Genomic DNA, 12258 nt, shown 5'->3' on the forward strand with positions numbered 1-12258 from the left:
GCAATTGACAAGTTTTACTTTACAAAAATAAAATGTTATTTTCAAGCTGCCCACTTCCCCATTAATAGCTCCATTAAAAGTTATCATATTAAATTTTTTTCATTAAATATTTCCCCACGTTTTAGGCGAAAAATTTTCTCTCACCCCATGTCTTAGGAGCAGAATTTACTCTCAATTTAAATTTCAGTACGATTTTGCAGCCATATCAATTTGATTTTCTCTAAGAGTCTCCATCAAGTATTTAATTTTCAATGTTTTTAAAAGGTAAAAATTTTAGTCTCCTTTTTTCTCTTCATCGTGTGCTCTTACAGACAATATGGAAGAGGGTAAATCTGGAGATGGTGATTCTTACACTAATGTTAAACGTGTGTATGATTCTGATGATGAAATGTGGGCTGAGAACAGATCCAAGAGATTGCATGACCCATTATTGATGAAGAACAAGAATGTAGTTGAGCAAAAGAAAAAGACTGAAGAAATCTATAAAAAAAAAAGCCAAGAAAAGTTACACATGTTGTTTCCAGACCCACACTTCCTAAGGTATGTGTTTAAAATTCATAATTTTGTGTTTTGTTGATAAACTCTAATTATAAATTGTTGCATGTGTTTGTAAAATGAAATCAAATGTCATTTAACAATTAAGAGTGTATCAGATGCATTATGTTTATCACTAATTTTGAGTTTTGTATTAGTAAAATCATGTGTTGTATAGTATTAAAGTGTATCAAATGCATAAGATGTATCAATACTTTTGTGCTGTGTATTACTGAAAGCACCATGTTTGTACAGTTTTAAGATGTATCAGATGCCTAAGTTGTATCGCTAATTTTGAGTTTTGTATTAGTGAAAATATCATGTCTTGTACAGTTTTAAGGTGTTTCAGTAAATTTGTGTTATGTATTAGTAAAAGCATCATGTGTTCTTCAGTTTTAAGGTGTATCATATGTCAATAAATTTGTGTTTTGTATTAGTAAAATCAGTATGTGTTGTACAGTCGTAGGATGTATCAGATACACAAGGTTTATCTCTAATATTATAGTTTGTCAGATTATAAGATGTATCATATACATATGATAACTCCAGTGTCTTATAGATCTGAATATGATATATCATATACAATCGCTTAAAACTGAATATGATACACAAGGTTTATCTCTAATATTATAGTTTGTCAGTTTATAAGATGTATCATATACAGCTGATAACTCCAATGTCTTTTAAATATGAATATGATGTATCATATACATTCCTATAATTCCAGCGCCTTATATTCTCTACATTACAGCAAATTTTTGTTATTAGACAAGTACAATTTTATATTTTCTTTTTTATATAAACAGGGCATGAATTATGTTATAAAAAAAATACCAGCACATCCATTGAGGTTTGGAGCGACTTTCAATTTTGATTTTGTGAATAAAATCAAATTATCCATAAAGGATGAAGGCGTTGAAATGTTCAAGAAAATAATTTTTGGACCATATTTGGAAATTCCAAAATGTAACTTCCAGGGTCAGAATACCAAGTGTTTGTTGTTGTTGGAGGTGCAACATGAAAATAAAGATATACTGCATGTTCGTCATGCTAATGGGAATGTATTGGTGTTTGGTATGAAGGAATTTGTCATTGTAACTGCCCTTAAATTTAAAGGAAATGTTAAGGATTTTTCATATCCTAATTCCACTCCGAGCTGGTTATTACAAAAATATTTCCCTTATTGTCCTACGGGTATAACCAAGAGTCGATTGATACAATGTTTTGCAATGGGTAATTGGGAGACCACACAGGAATCTGTGGAAATGGCAATATTATACTTCATCAATACTTTCATGTTATGCCATCTTGGTGAGACCTTCATACGTATAGAAGAATTTCTAATGGTCGAAGATGGTAGGTTGAAATGTATCCTTGGGGTCAGATTGCATTTAATAAGGTGATTACATCACTCAGGCAAGACTTCAACCAAAGCAAACAGATGTATCGCTTATTTGGTATGCCTTATGCACTCAACGTTTGGATTTACGAATGTGCATCTACTCTAAGTCCAGACCTTGCTGTTAAAGTAGCGAATGGTATTCCGAGGATATGTAATTGGACAGTGGTGGCTGAAAATCCAAAATATGAAAAGTTAATGTCTAGCATTTTCTTCGAGGTAACTTTAATTTTAAATTATCTTTTAATAGTGTATCAATAAGCTTTGTAATTTTTGTTGTAAATAACAGCTTTTGTGTGATACATAATATTGTTATAACATTAAACCATTTTAATTGCAGAATACTTGTTCAAACATTGTAACAACGCCAGATGAGGTGGAAGCACTTGATTTACCTGATAGTCAAGAGGTCAACAGAAATGAACTATCCACGCCACCTGTTGGTGCAAAAAAAAAGTGCAAACTAAAGATAAGTCAGGTTTTGAGGATTTTTCAACAAGCCCTCTTGGTCATTTATTGAGAAGATCATCACGTGTATCTGATACATCATCTCCACCACCACCCAAGAGGAGAAAGAATATTGAAACACATAAAACAAAGGGTTCGAAAACTTTGTCAAAGCAGTTAAGGTCGCAATTAAATCAGTCATTCTCAATGCCAGCTGAAGAACCTACCCCGCATGCTCATGTATATTCTGCCAATGTATCTTCATAAGTCCTAAAAGATAAGTCTGTATATCCCGATATTGAAGAACTGAAACAACATATGAAGGAATACGTGAGTAACGATATTTATTTTTTAATGTTAATTCATAAATATAAAACTCAATGTGTAATTTTTTTGAATAGGTTGACAGTAAATTTGATTATCTTGTGAATTTGATAAAGGCAAATCACATTGAGGTGATGAATTCTAAGAATAGGGAGGATGGCCAACAACCAAAGGTAATGTATTGTGTATTTGTAATTTCGTTGTGTGTTATATAATTTTCATACGTCATTATGTTACAAATTCATTTAATGAAGGATATGGGCGGCAAGTCTACACCGATGAAGAAGGCAATGATGGATACCAAGCAACCTCTCCGATAAAAATGGAATTTGTCAATAATTATCAAAACATTGGTGTTGTTGATTTTGATGTTGACAATCAGGTTTACTTTACTTTATTAATTTTGTATATAAAATTATATAATTTATCATTAACTTATTTTTCTTTAAAAAAATAAAGACTGAAGATACATTGAAGAATCATCAAGTAATGAAGGACGTTTCAGAACTTCAATCCCCGAATTCAAATAGTCATCATACTGATGAAACATGTGAACACAGTAAGGTAATTTTAGCAGAGTAATTTGATTATTAGTATTCATCCACTTTTCAATGATACATGTGCAAATATGATACGTTAAAGTTTAATTATATTATTATGATACATTGCTATTTTATTTGATCATTGTGATACATTTGCAGTTTAATTGGATTAATATGATATATGTTTTTTACTGTTCACATATGTGGGTTTTTTTTCAAGTTACTGTGTATGATACTATACTTTTTATTTAGTTTGAACGTGACACAGTCCATTGCAAGATACATATCTGTGTGACTACTTAAATTTGTTTGTCTCCTATATACAATTCCTAGTTTTCTGTTATCTGTCCTTGATACATTAACAATCATTTTGTGTATAGTTATTTGTTGTTTAAGGTATCATAAATTTATCACTACATTTTTTATTCAGGATGCTCCATCAGCACAAACGCCTCATCATTTATTTGAAGGAATAGTGAACGAAGATACATCGGTAATTTATTCTCCATGTATCATATCAATATCATATGTTTATCAAACTATTTTTAATTATCAGTGTAAACCATATAGGATTCTACACCATCTGGTTCAATATCTCTAGATACACGAGAAGCCATGAACACACTTATTGCTGATCTAGGAAGTCTGCCTATTCATGCAAATCAACAGGAGTTAATCGAAAATCAAAGTTTGCTTTCGAACAATCAATTACCAATTGATATTCCAATCACATATATTGTTGTCCGAAGCAAAATAAATACTCCTCATGCACGTATCCCGATGCCCTCGAGAAACTGCAAATCCCCTTATTTAACTTCATTTGGGTCAAGTGAAAAAGGAAAAACGGTCATGACTAATGTAATTCGTCCAAATTTTCCATTTCAAGGATGTGAGATCACAAACTAAGCCCCTTCATATATGATTGATGAGTTTATTGAGTCGGTTACTACAGGGCTTCTTAAAGCTCATTCAAAAAAGTAAGTTTTTTATAATTGTACTAAATCTGTTCAGTTTTCAAATTGCAGCTACTTTTACACTTTTGAATAACATCTTTTCATTACGCTTAATGCTATAGGAAACCATCAGAGGATAAATACAAATCAAGAGCATCTTCATTGGGTTTTGAAATGATGGATTATGTCATTGCATTTCTGTCAAATAAGAATTGGTTTTATGCCATGTCTCAGCCTAAAAACTGTTGGACTGATCAGGTAATTCGATATGCAAATGCTTTTATAATAATGTATATGATACATTGAGTAAATATGTTGTATATACATATCAAAATCATATATCACTTTCAGTGTGTAGTATTTTATTTTCGTTAAATGTTTTTCAAACGTATCATTATTTATATATTTTTTTTGTAGCACATCGATGTTTTTTTTACTACCTTCGTAAAAAATCAAAACTTCGAAGCATGGATCAATACAGATACACAACAGTCAATTGTTTGTTCAGCGAACATATCAACAATACCCATGATAGGTATTATAACAATGAGGTTGATGATGATATTAGTACCCAAGAACACCTTGATCATGCAAGAGCTGTATCAGTACAAGAGAGGTCAATAATCAACGTCATGAAAGGTTTTTCAATACCAGTTGGATTACCATGGCATCTGGTGGACAATGTTTATATTCCGATTAATTATGATGGAAATTTTCATTGGGTGTTACCTGTTGTTGAATTGAATAAGAGGTTGATACGCGTGTATGACTCTTCTTTGGGCACAAGGAAACGTGTATATTCTGAGGAGATAAAAAATTTGTCAAGGATGCTACCTTCTTACCTCATTGACAGTGGTTTCTTTGAAAACACTGAGCGGACAAACTGGTGAGTTCTTGATGCATACAAGGACAAACAAACGGTGTACCTTTAGAGTCACATATTCCTTTCAACATTGAATACGCTGAAGGTATCATGCAACAAGAAGATGATAGCCTGTAAGTATTTTAAATTCTGGTCTACAATATATGTGTAAGCTATTTTAAAAATTTATATTATGTATTTTGTTGTAGGTACTGCGGGTTATACGTAGCTACATTTGCAGAGTTTTTGAGTGACCAACTTGTTATACCACCTGATACTGATGGCCATCTTGCAAATTACCTACGCAATAGATATGCAGCATTGTTATGGAGATACGGCAGCGACAAGGTCAATGGTGGATACATAAGTGAGAATGACGATCCACCATATCCTAAGGGTCAATTCACAACACCAACTGAAGATGATATTGTTAACATTGATTAAGAATTAGCAAGGACAGGATGAACAAGTTTTTATGTTGTTTTGTGTTGAAGACAATTATCTTTTGAGTTTTTCTAAAATCTTATTGGTATTACAATAGTTTGTTAGTTATTAACATTATGTGTTTTCAAGTTATTGTTTTAGACACAGTTGTTTCTTTATAACGTTAAGGTACAAAAATTTTATTGTTTGAGTTTAATTATTTTTGACAGTTAATTTACAAATGAAGTATATGACACTTCAGTTCTAATGTGTATGATACATTATTGTTTGAGTTTAAGTATTTTCACTTACAAAATGATGTTTATGATACATAAGTTTTAATATATACACATACAATAATTGCAGTTACATATTAGCAACTTGAATCATATGAATGTATATGATACATCATATACATAAACAAACTAATAAAATATTACTATTACAGTGAAAAGCACCACCGTTGAATATAATATATCAAAATTATAGTTCATAAGGCAGTATACACGAAACATGTAGTAAACATTTGAATAAGTCAAGTTTTGGGACACTTGAATAACTCATAAGGCAGTATACACGAAACATATAACATCTTTTCAATCATATGAATATATATGATACATAATATAAATAAACAAACTCATCTGGAATTACTGTTACATTGAAACGCAACACTGTTGAATATAATATATCAAAATTATAACTCATAAGGTTGTATACACGAAACATATAGTAAACAATTGAACAAGTCAAATTTTTGTACAATTGAATAACTCATAAGGGCAGTGTACACGAAACATATAACATCTTTTCAATAATATGCATGTATATGATACATCACATACATAAACAAACTCATCTGGAATTACTGTTACATTGAAACGCACCACTGTTGAATCTATTTATTTATAAAATTTGGAGTTTAAGTTTGGCATAGAATTTCCAGCAAATTCATATATTTGAACATCAAATTAAGTGGTGTAACCAATACACTTTATTGATTCCAAATATATAAGTACCATGAACACTAGTGTCCTACTTTAAAACATTATTTCAATTCTCTTTCAAGAAGAAAGTACAATTTCTCCTGTTATGTCCTTCTTGTCCACATTGCCCACAAGAATTATTGTTCACTGTTATTTTCAAATTCGCATTTTTCTTTCTTCGCTTTCTTGGTCGTCCAGCCAACCTTCTTTACCTAGGTGGCCGGACAATTTCATCTAAAACATATTCTGGAACGTTCCAATCCTCCTTATCTGGCATTGGAACCATTACAACCTCGTACGTTTTTTCTAATGCATACGGCTTGTAGTAATCAGAGCAATATGAGTGCAAATTTGAAACATTCTTGTGCTTCAAAACTGCAATTGCGTGTGCGCAAGGCATCTCATCATGTTGAAACCTTCCACATGTGCAAGTTTTCCTCTCAAGGCATACAATGTATCTTTTTCCGTGTTCATGAACTGAGAAAATATATTCAGATGATGGAAAAACCTAAAGATTTAAGAAGTTAGTGATACATTACGTAATATACAATTTATATATAATTTCCAAAACAACAGTTACCATTCAAAATCAGTTTATTTCTGATACATAAAACAGAAATTTAAGGAAATTGATAAATACATTCATCGTTGAACTTTTAGATGCGTTTACAATCAATATCTCCTAAAAATCTTCGGCCCAATGTGTCCTTTGTATATGACGTTATTTCTCTATTTTTATAGTTCCAACTACCAAATAGAAGTCTAGCTTCCTCCAAGAAGTCTATTATAGTTAACTTACTTGCATCGACAAGACACCATTGATACACTCAGCGATGTTCCAAGTCATCATTCTACCTTTGTTTATGGTTGAATGAACTCTTGACCACTTCTCATAACCAGCATCTTCAAGGTAATCCTTCACCTTATGATCAACTTTCACAACCTTAGCCATTAATTTATCAAAATCTTCCTTTCTGTATGCTTTTGCCATTGAGTAAAATATATCACTTAGTGTGTTTTTACTCCTTTTGAAGCTTGAACATACATTCTTCCAAAGATGCCATATGCATGCACAATGAGGTACATTTGGGTACACAATGCTTACATTCTTTATGATACTTTCATTTCTATCTGATACAATACACATGTTTTCACGCTCACCAAATGCATTTTTGAACTGTTCGAAGAACCATGTCCACTAACAGTCATTTTCAGTGTCTACAACATCATATGCCAATGACAATATGCATCTTAATTACAAAGAAGCACACATTTAACTTCATGATACACAATATTTACACTAAGATATATTAATATAAATATAAAAACAAGTTTTACATTACATCAGAATTATAACACTCATACCTGCACCATCGAGTGTGCTTGCTGATACAAAAGTACCCTTGTAAGCCCCGCCAAGATGTGCAGCGCCCACTACAACTACAGGCCTGCAGAAGTCGAACCCTCTTGTCAACGGTCTTAGGGCTATGAACAGATACATGAATTTATTATCTTCCGTCTTTTGCATCCTTATATATGAATTTGGATACACTTTATTTAGCATCCATATGTATCTCAGTATCTGTTTATATCCTTCTGATGGCTTACCCTTGAGCATTTCTAGTGCACGTACTCTAGCACGCCATGCTTGTTGGTACCATATCTAAACCCATACAATTCTCTAATATCTTCAATTACATCTCAAGGTGTATGGATTCGTTTATGATTTACCAATTTAGGGGCAGTCACACCACTAATAAATCCAATTGTTGCTTGTACTTTTGTTAGTATCCTATCCCGCATCGGACATGTATGTTCACTATTGAAATATATCACTTTGAATACATCAGATTTTTTTCTGCAAGAAGATTTTAAGGTCCATCCACATTGGTCGCTGAAGCAAACCAACACATAGCTGTCCAAATTTTTTTATTGGTTTAATTCATATAAGAAAAGCAATGTTATAATTATCACAACGAAATATATACTAATTATACTTATGTATCAGATACAATATAAATAAAAATGTACTAGAGAAAAAAAATCAAATTATAGAGAAAGCATTCCAATACCTTTTCTTATCCGACCTTTTCACTCGAAAATTGAAGTTGTTCTTTATTTAATATTTAGCCATTAGAGCAACGAGTGTTCCTTTGTCCTTATACAACTGCCCAGTCTTCACTTCAGTACTATTGGAATAAGTTATGTAATTCGTAGCATTTAATTCTGGAATATAATCAATGTCACAAATTCTCGACTCTACCAGAGCAAGAGCTTCAGTATCTCTTTCGGTACCTTCCACGCATACGACTTCACCTTATGAACGATCAAAATTACGTATCTCCCCAACAATTTTATCAGTTGTATCAATTCAAAGCGGATACATGTCGATTCCAAAAGCATTATTTTTTACTTCAAAATAAAGTTTCACACCCATGTCGTTCTTGATTTTCAATGGACATGAGCTTCCCTCCACAATGTATCGGATTTCAATATCCTTTGTAACAGTGTCGATCTCAAGCTCTGATAAAATCAACGTTTTCAGATTCACAAATGAAATGGAATAGCCAACAACAATTCCATCAACCTTGTAACTTTCATAATTAACATCGCTTACCGAAATTCCAGAATGCCGCAGCAGAATTGAGATATTCATCTTCAAACCTGTTTTTTTTTTTTTTGATTTCTTAGAATGCAGATCAACTTTTACAGGAATAATTTTGTTTTAGGAAGCTAATCTGATTTAAAATTTGAATTTACTAATCAGTAACGCAAGCTGTAGAGCTTTAATTACGTGATTTCAGTTAATAATAACAGAAATCATATTAAATCTTCCTAATTAAACGCAACAGATGTTAACTACGATGTATCACAAGTTATGTATCCCGTGCTCTCAGGATGTATCCCGCTAACTTGAGTTTTAAGGGATTTTACGTAATTGCAATTCTAAAAGGGATAAAAGGTTATTTTGTATTTATAATATGTGGTTCCTATAATTTATACAAAAATAAATGTGTTGGTTGAAAATGATTGAAATGAGCTGGGTTAAGAGGATTAGAATGGGCTGGGATTAATGAATTGGGTTGGGAAATAAACGGGACAAAAACTGAAAAGTTTTTGAATAGTTAAAGGACTGTATCCGTCTAGTGTATTGTTAAGGTACCATTTTAGACCTACTCCAATAGTTAAGGGACTATTTGTGTCGTTTTCTCGATAAAAGTAACTACAACGATAGGGTAGAGTTGGCGTCCTACCAGCTCAAGGATGTAGCTCACATTTGATTCATGCTATGGAAATATAATAGGGGCGAGAATGCTGCTCCTATAACTAAATAGTGTTTTACCAGAGCTTTTTTGGACAGGTTCTTCCCAAGAGAGTTGAGCGAGGCTAAGGCTCAGGAATTCGAGGCAAGGTAACATGTCAGTCCAAGAGTACGGACTTAAATTCATCGAACTCTCCAGGTATGCTCGACATATGGTTAGGGGTGGGCGTTCGGTTCTTTGGTTCGATTAAATTAAATTTCGGTTTGGATCTTTGGTATTTTGTTTTAGGAAAGTGCGCACCATATTTATATAAAACTAAGATCGGTTCCTTTTGATTTTTTCTACTTCGCTTCCATTTAGTTTGGTGTTTCTAAATCGATCTTCCAGTGTGAATAAAAATAAAGAGAAAATTGATAAAGTGTTAAGAGTTTCATCATGTGTTAATTAAACATAAGATGATTTCTTTACATGCCAAATGACATTACATTTGTGGCAGAATGCAGTAGTGCATAAACTATCACATGCAATAGGGATATGCAAAGGAATCCTCAAAAGTCAAAACGATCATAAACAATTGGATACTACAAATGAATCTAGTTATGGCTTACACACTAACATATGAAAGTAACCCCAGAACACAACATTTGACTGAATGAAGATATATATTCAATAAAAGTTCTTGAGATGGCTCAAAGTGTAACGTAAATACAACACAAATATGTACTACATTTACGTAAAATTAATTGATTACGACTTAGGTTATTGTGATATAGATTGAACACGTCATAATAAACAATTCATCTACTTTACACCAAATTTATTCAAATAAAACCACAATAGATGCAGATACTAAAGGCAGAGAAAAATTTTGTGATACCACTACTGTTCATTTACACCTAAGCACCAAAAATTGTATATACAACATCCTTCACAAAGTGTGTCCTTTACCACTCCAAATCCCCAAAAGACCTTGGTAAATTACTTTTCCACTAGGATAAGTCTTGTCTCCACACTACAACAACAACATATCTAATGAAATCCCAAAATGCAGCTGAAATCCATTATTGACATTATATCTGTGGCAAATGCAGCTGAAATTAATTCATGCCTAGTAGCGAGTGATTTTTATTATTACGCAAGTCATTACTAGAACCACCATCAACAACTCTATTTTCATTCCTCATATGCAAAAAAAACTAAAGTAGTAAGAACAGAAAGATTCAGTCGCTGCTGTGACTTGTGAGTTCTCTGTGCTGCACTTTCTCCAAAACTCAATTACCCTTTCATCCAAAAATCAGTTTTTCCACAACAATCTTGCACAAATTAGACAAAAAAATCGACAACAATGGTCCAAGAAATACGTACCATTTTTTTATGTCAGTGGACAACAATGGTCTAAGCCTCTGAGGCGAGACAATTAACTATTGAAGACGAGAAGATGAGAAGATGAGAAGGCGGTCGGCGCTTCTCAGTTGAAGTCTTGAAGACGAGAAAGCTGAAGAAAGTTTTGAATATTTGGGGCTTTAGGAATTAAGGTTTACACATTACAATTATATTTAGTGATTTTAATATTAGTTATTGACTTACTGATTTACTGTCATGTGTTGTAAATGCATTTTTAAAATGTAAATATTTTGTATCAAATTCAAAAATATATAAGCATTATTAATTAACTATTATAATTTAAATATTTTAAAATTTATAAAATAAAACTTCAGTTATTTGGTGCACCATAGTTTTGGGACCCTTGGACCAAACTCCAAATCGAAGAACCAAAGTTTCGAAAAAGAAACCAACACAGAACTGAAACACCTAAGAATCGACATCGAAAAAACCAAAAAATTTCGATTCGGTTCGATTTTTTGGTATTTATTCCCACACCTCCATATGTTTGTCAATTTCAAGGCGCAAATAAGTAAGTTCCTATTTGGGATATACGACTTGGTGAAAGATAGAGAGTGCCGAAATGAAATATTGTTGGATTATATGAACATCAGAAGATCACGTCTCATACTCAGTAGGTTGAGGGAGATAAGCTTAGGGAGAAGGCTAAGGATAATACGAAGGCTAGTATAGGTAACTATGACTACTCACAACAGAAATCGGGTGGTAGAAGTCGCTCGCAGTTTCAGTAGAATTCTTCAGCCCCAACACCTTCATCAGCTAGTTTTCCATCCTCTAGTTTTTGATAGGATCATAAAGATAGGGAATCAGGCTCCAATTCTCATGAAAGTGTTTCAGTTACTACCAAACTTGTCCAAAGTGTGGTAAGAATCATCCGGGCGAGTGGCTTGTAGGAAAGGATGGATGTTTAAAGTGTTGTCAAAGTGGTCAAAGATTAAGGGGTTTCTCTTCTTCTAAACAGGGACAAGGAGGTAATAATAGTAGGGCTCAATCTACAACTTCAATAGCACCAGCAGGTCACCCACATAAGTAGGGTACTAAATCTCATACAGCTGGAGGCCAGCTCTAGAACAGGTTGTATGCTCTCCAAGCTCGCTGGGATCAATAAGATTCACCTGATG

The 12258-nt window shown here is 32.8% G+C and overlaps 1 pseudogene; it reads left to right on the forward strand.

Annotated features, from left to right (window-relative positions):
* Window positions 1-2587: 2587 nt before the first annotated feature.
* On the forward strand, window positions 2588-4377 carry LOC107002060 (annotated as a pseudogene).
* The last annotated feature ends 7881 nt before the right edge of the window (window positions 4378-12258 follow it).

This window comes from Solanum pennellii, chromosome 10, assembly GCF_001406875.1.
Source record: "Solanum pennellii chromosome 10, SPENNV200".
Taxonomy (NCBI): domain Eukaryota; kingdom Viridiplantae; phylum Streptophyta; class Magnoliopsida; order Solanales; family Solanaceae; genus Solanum; species Solanum pennellii.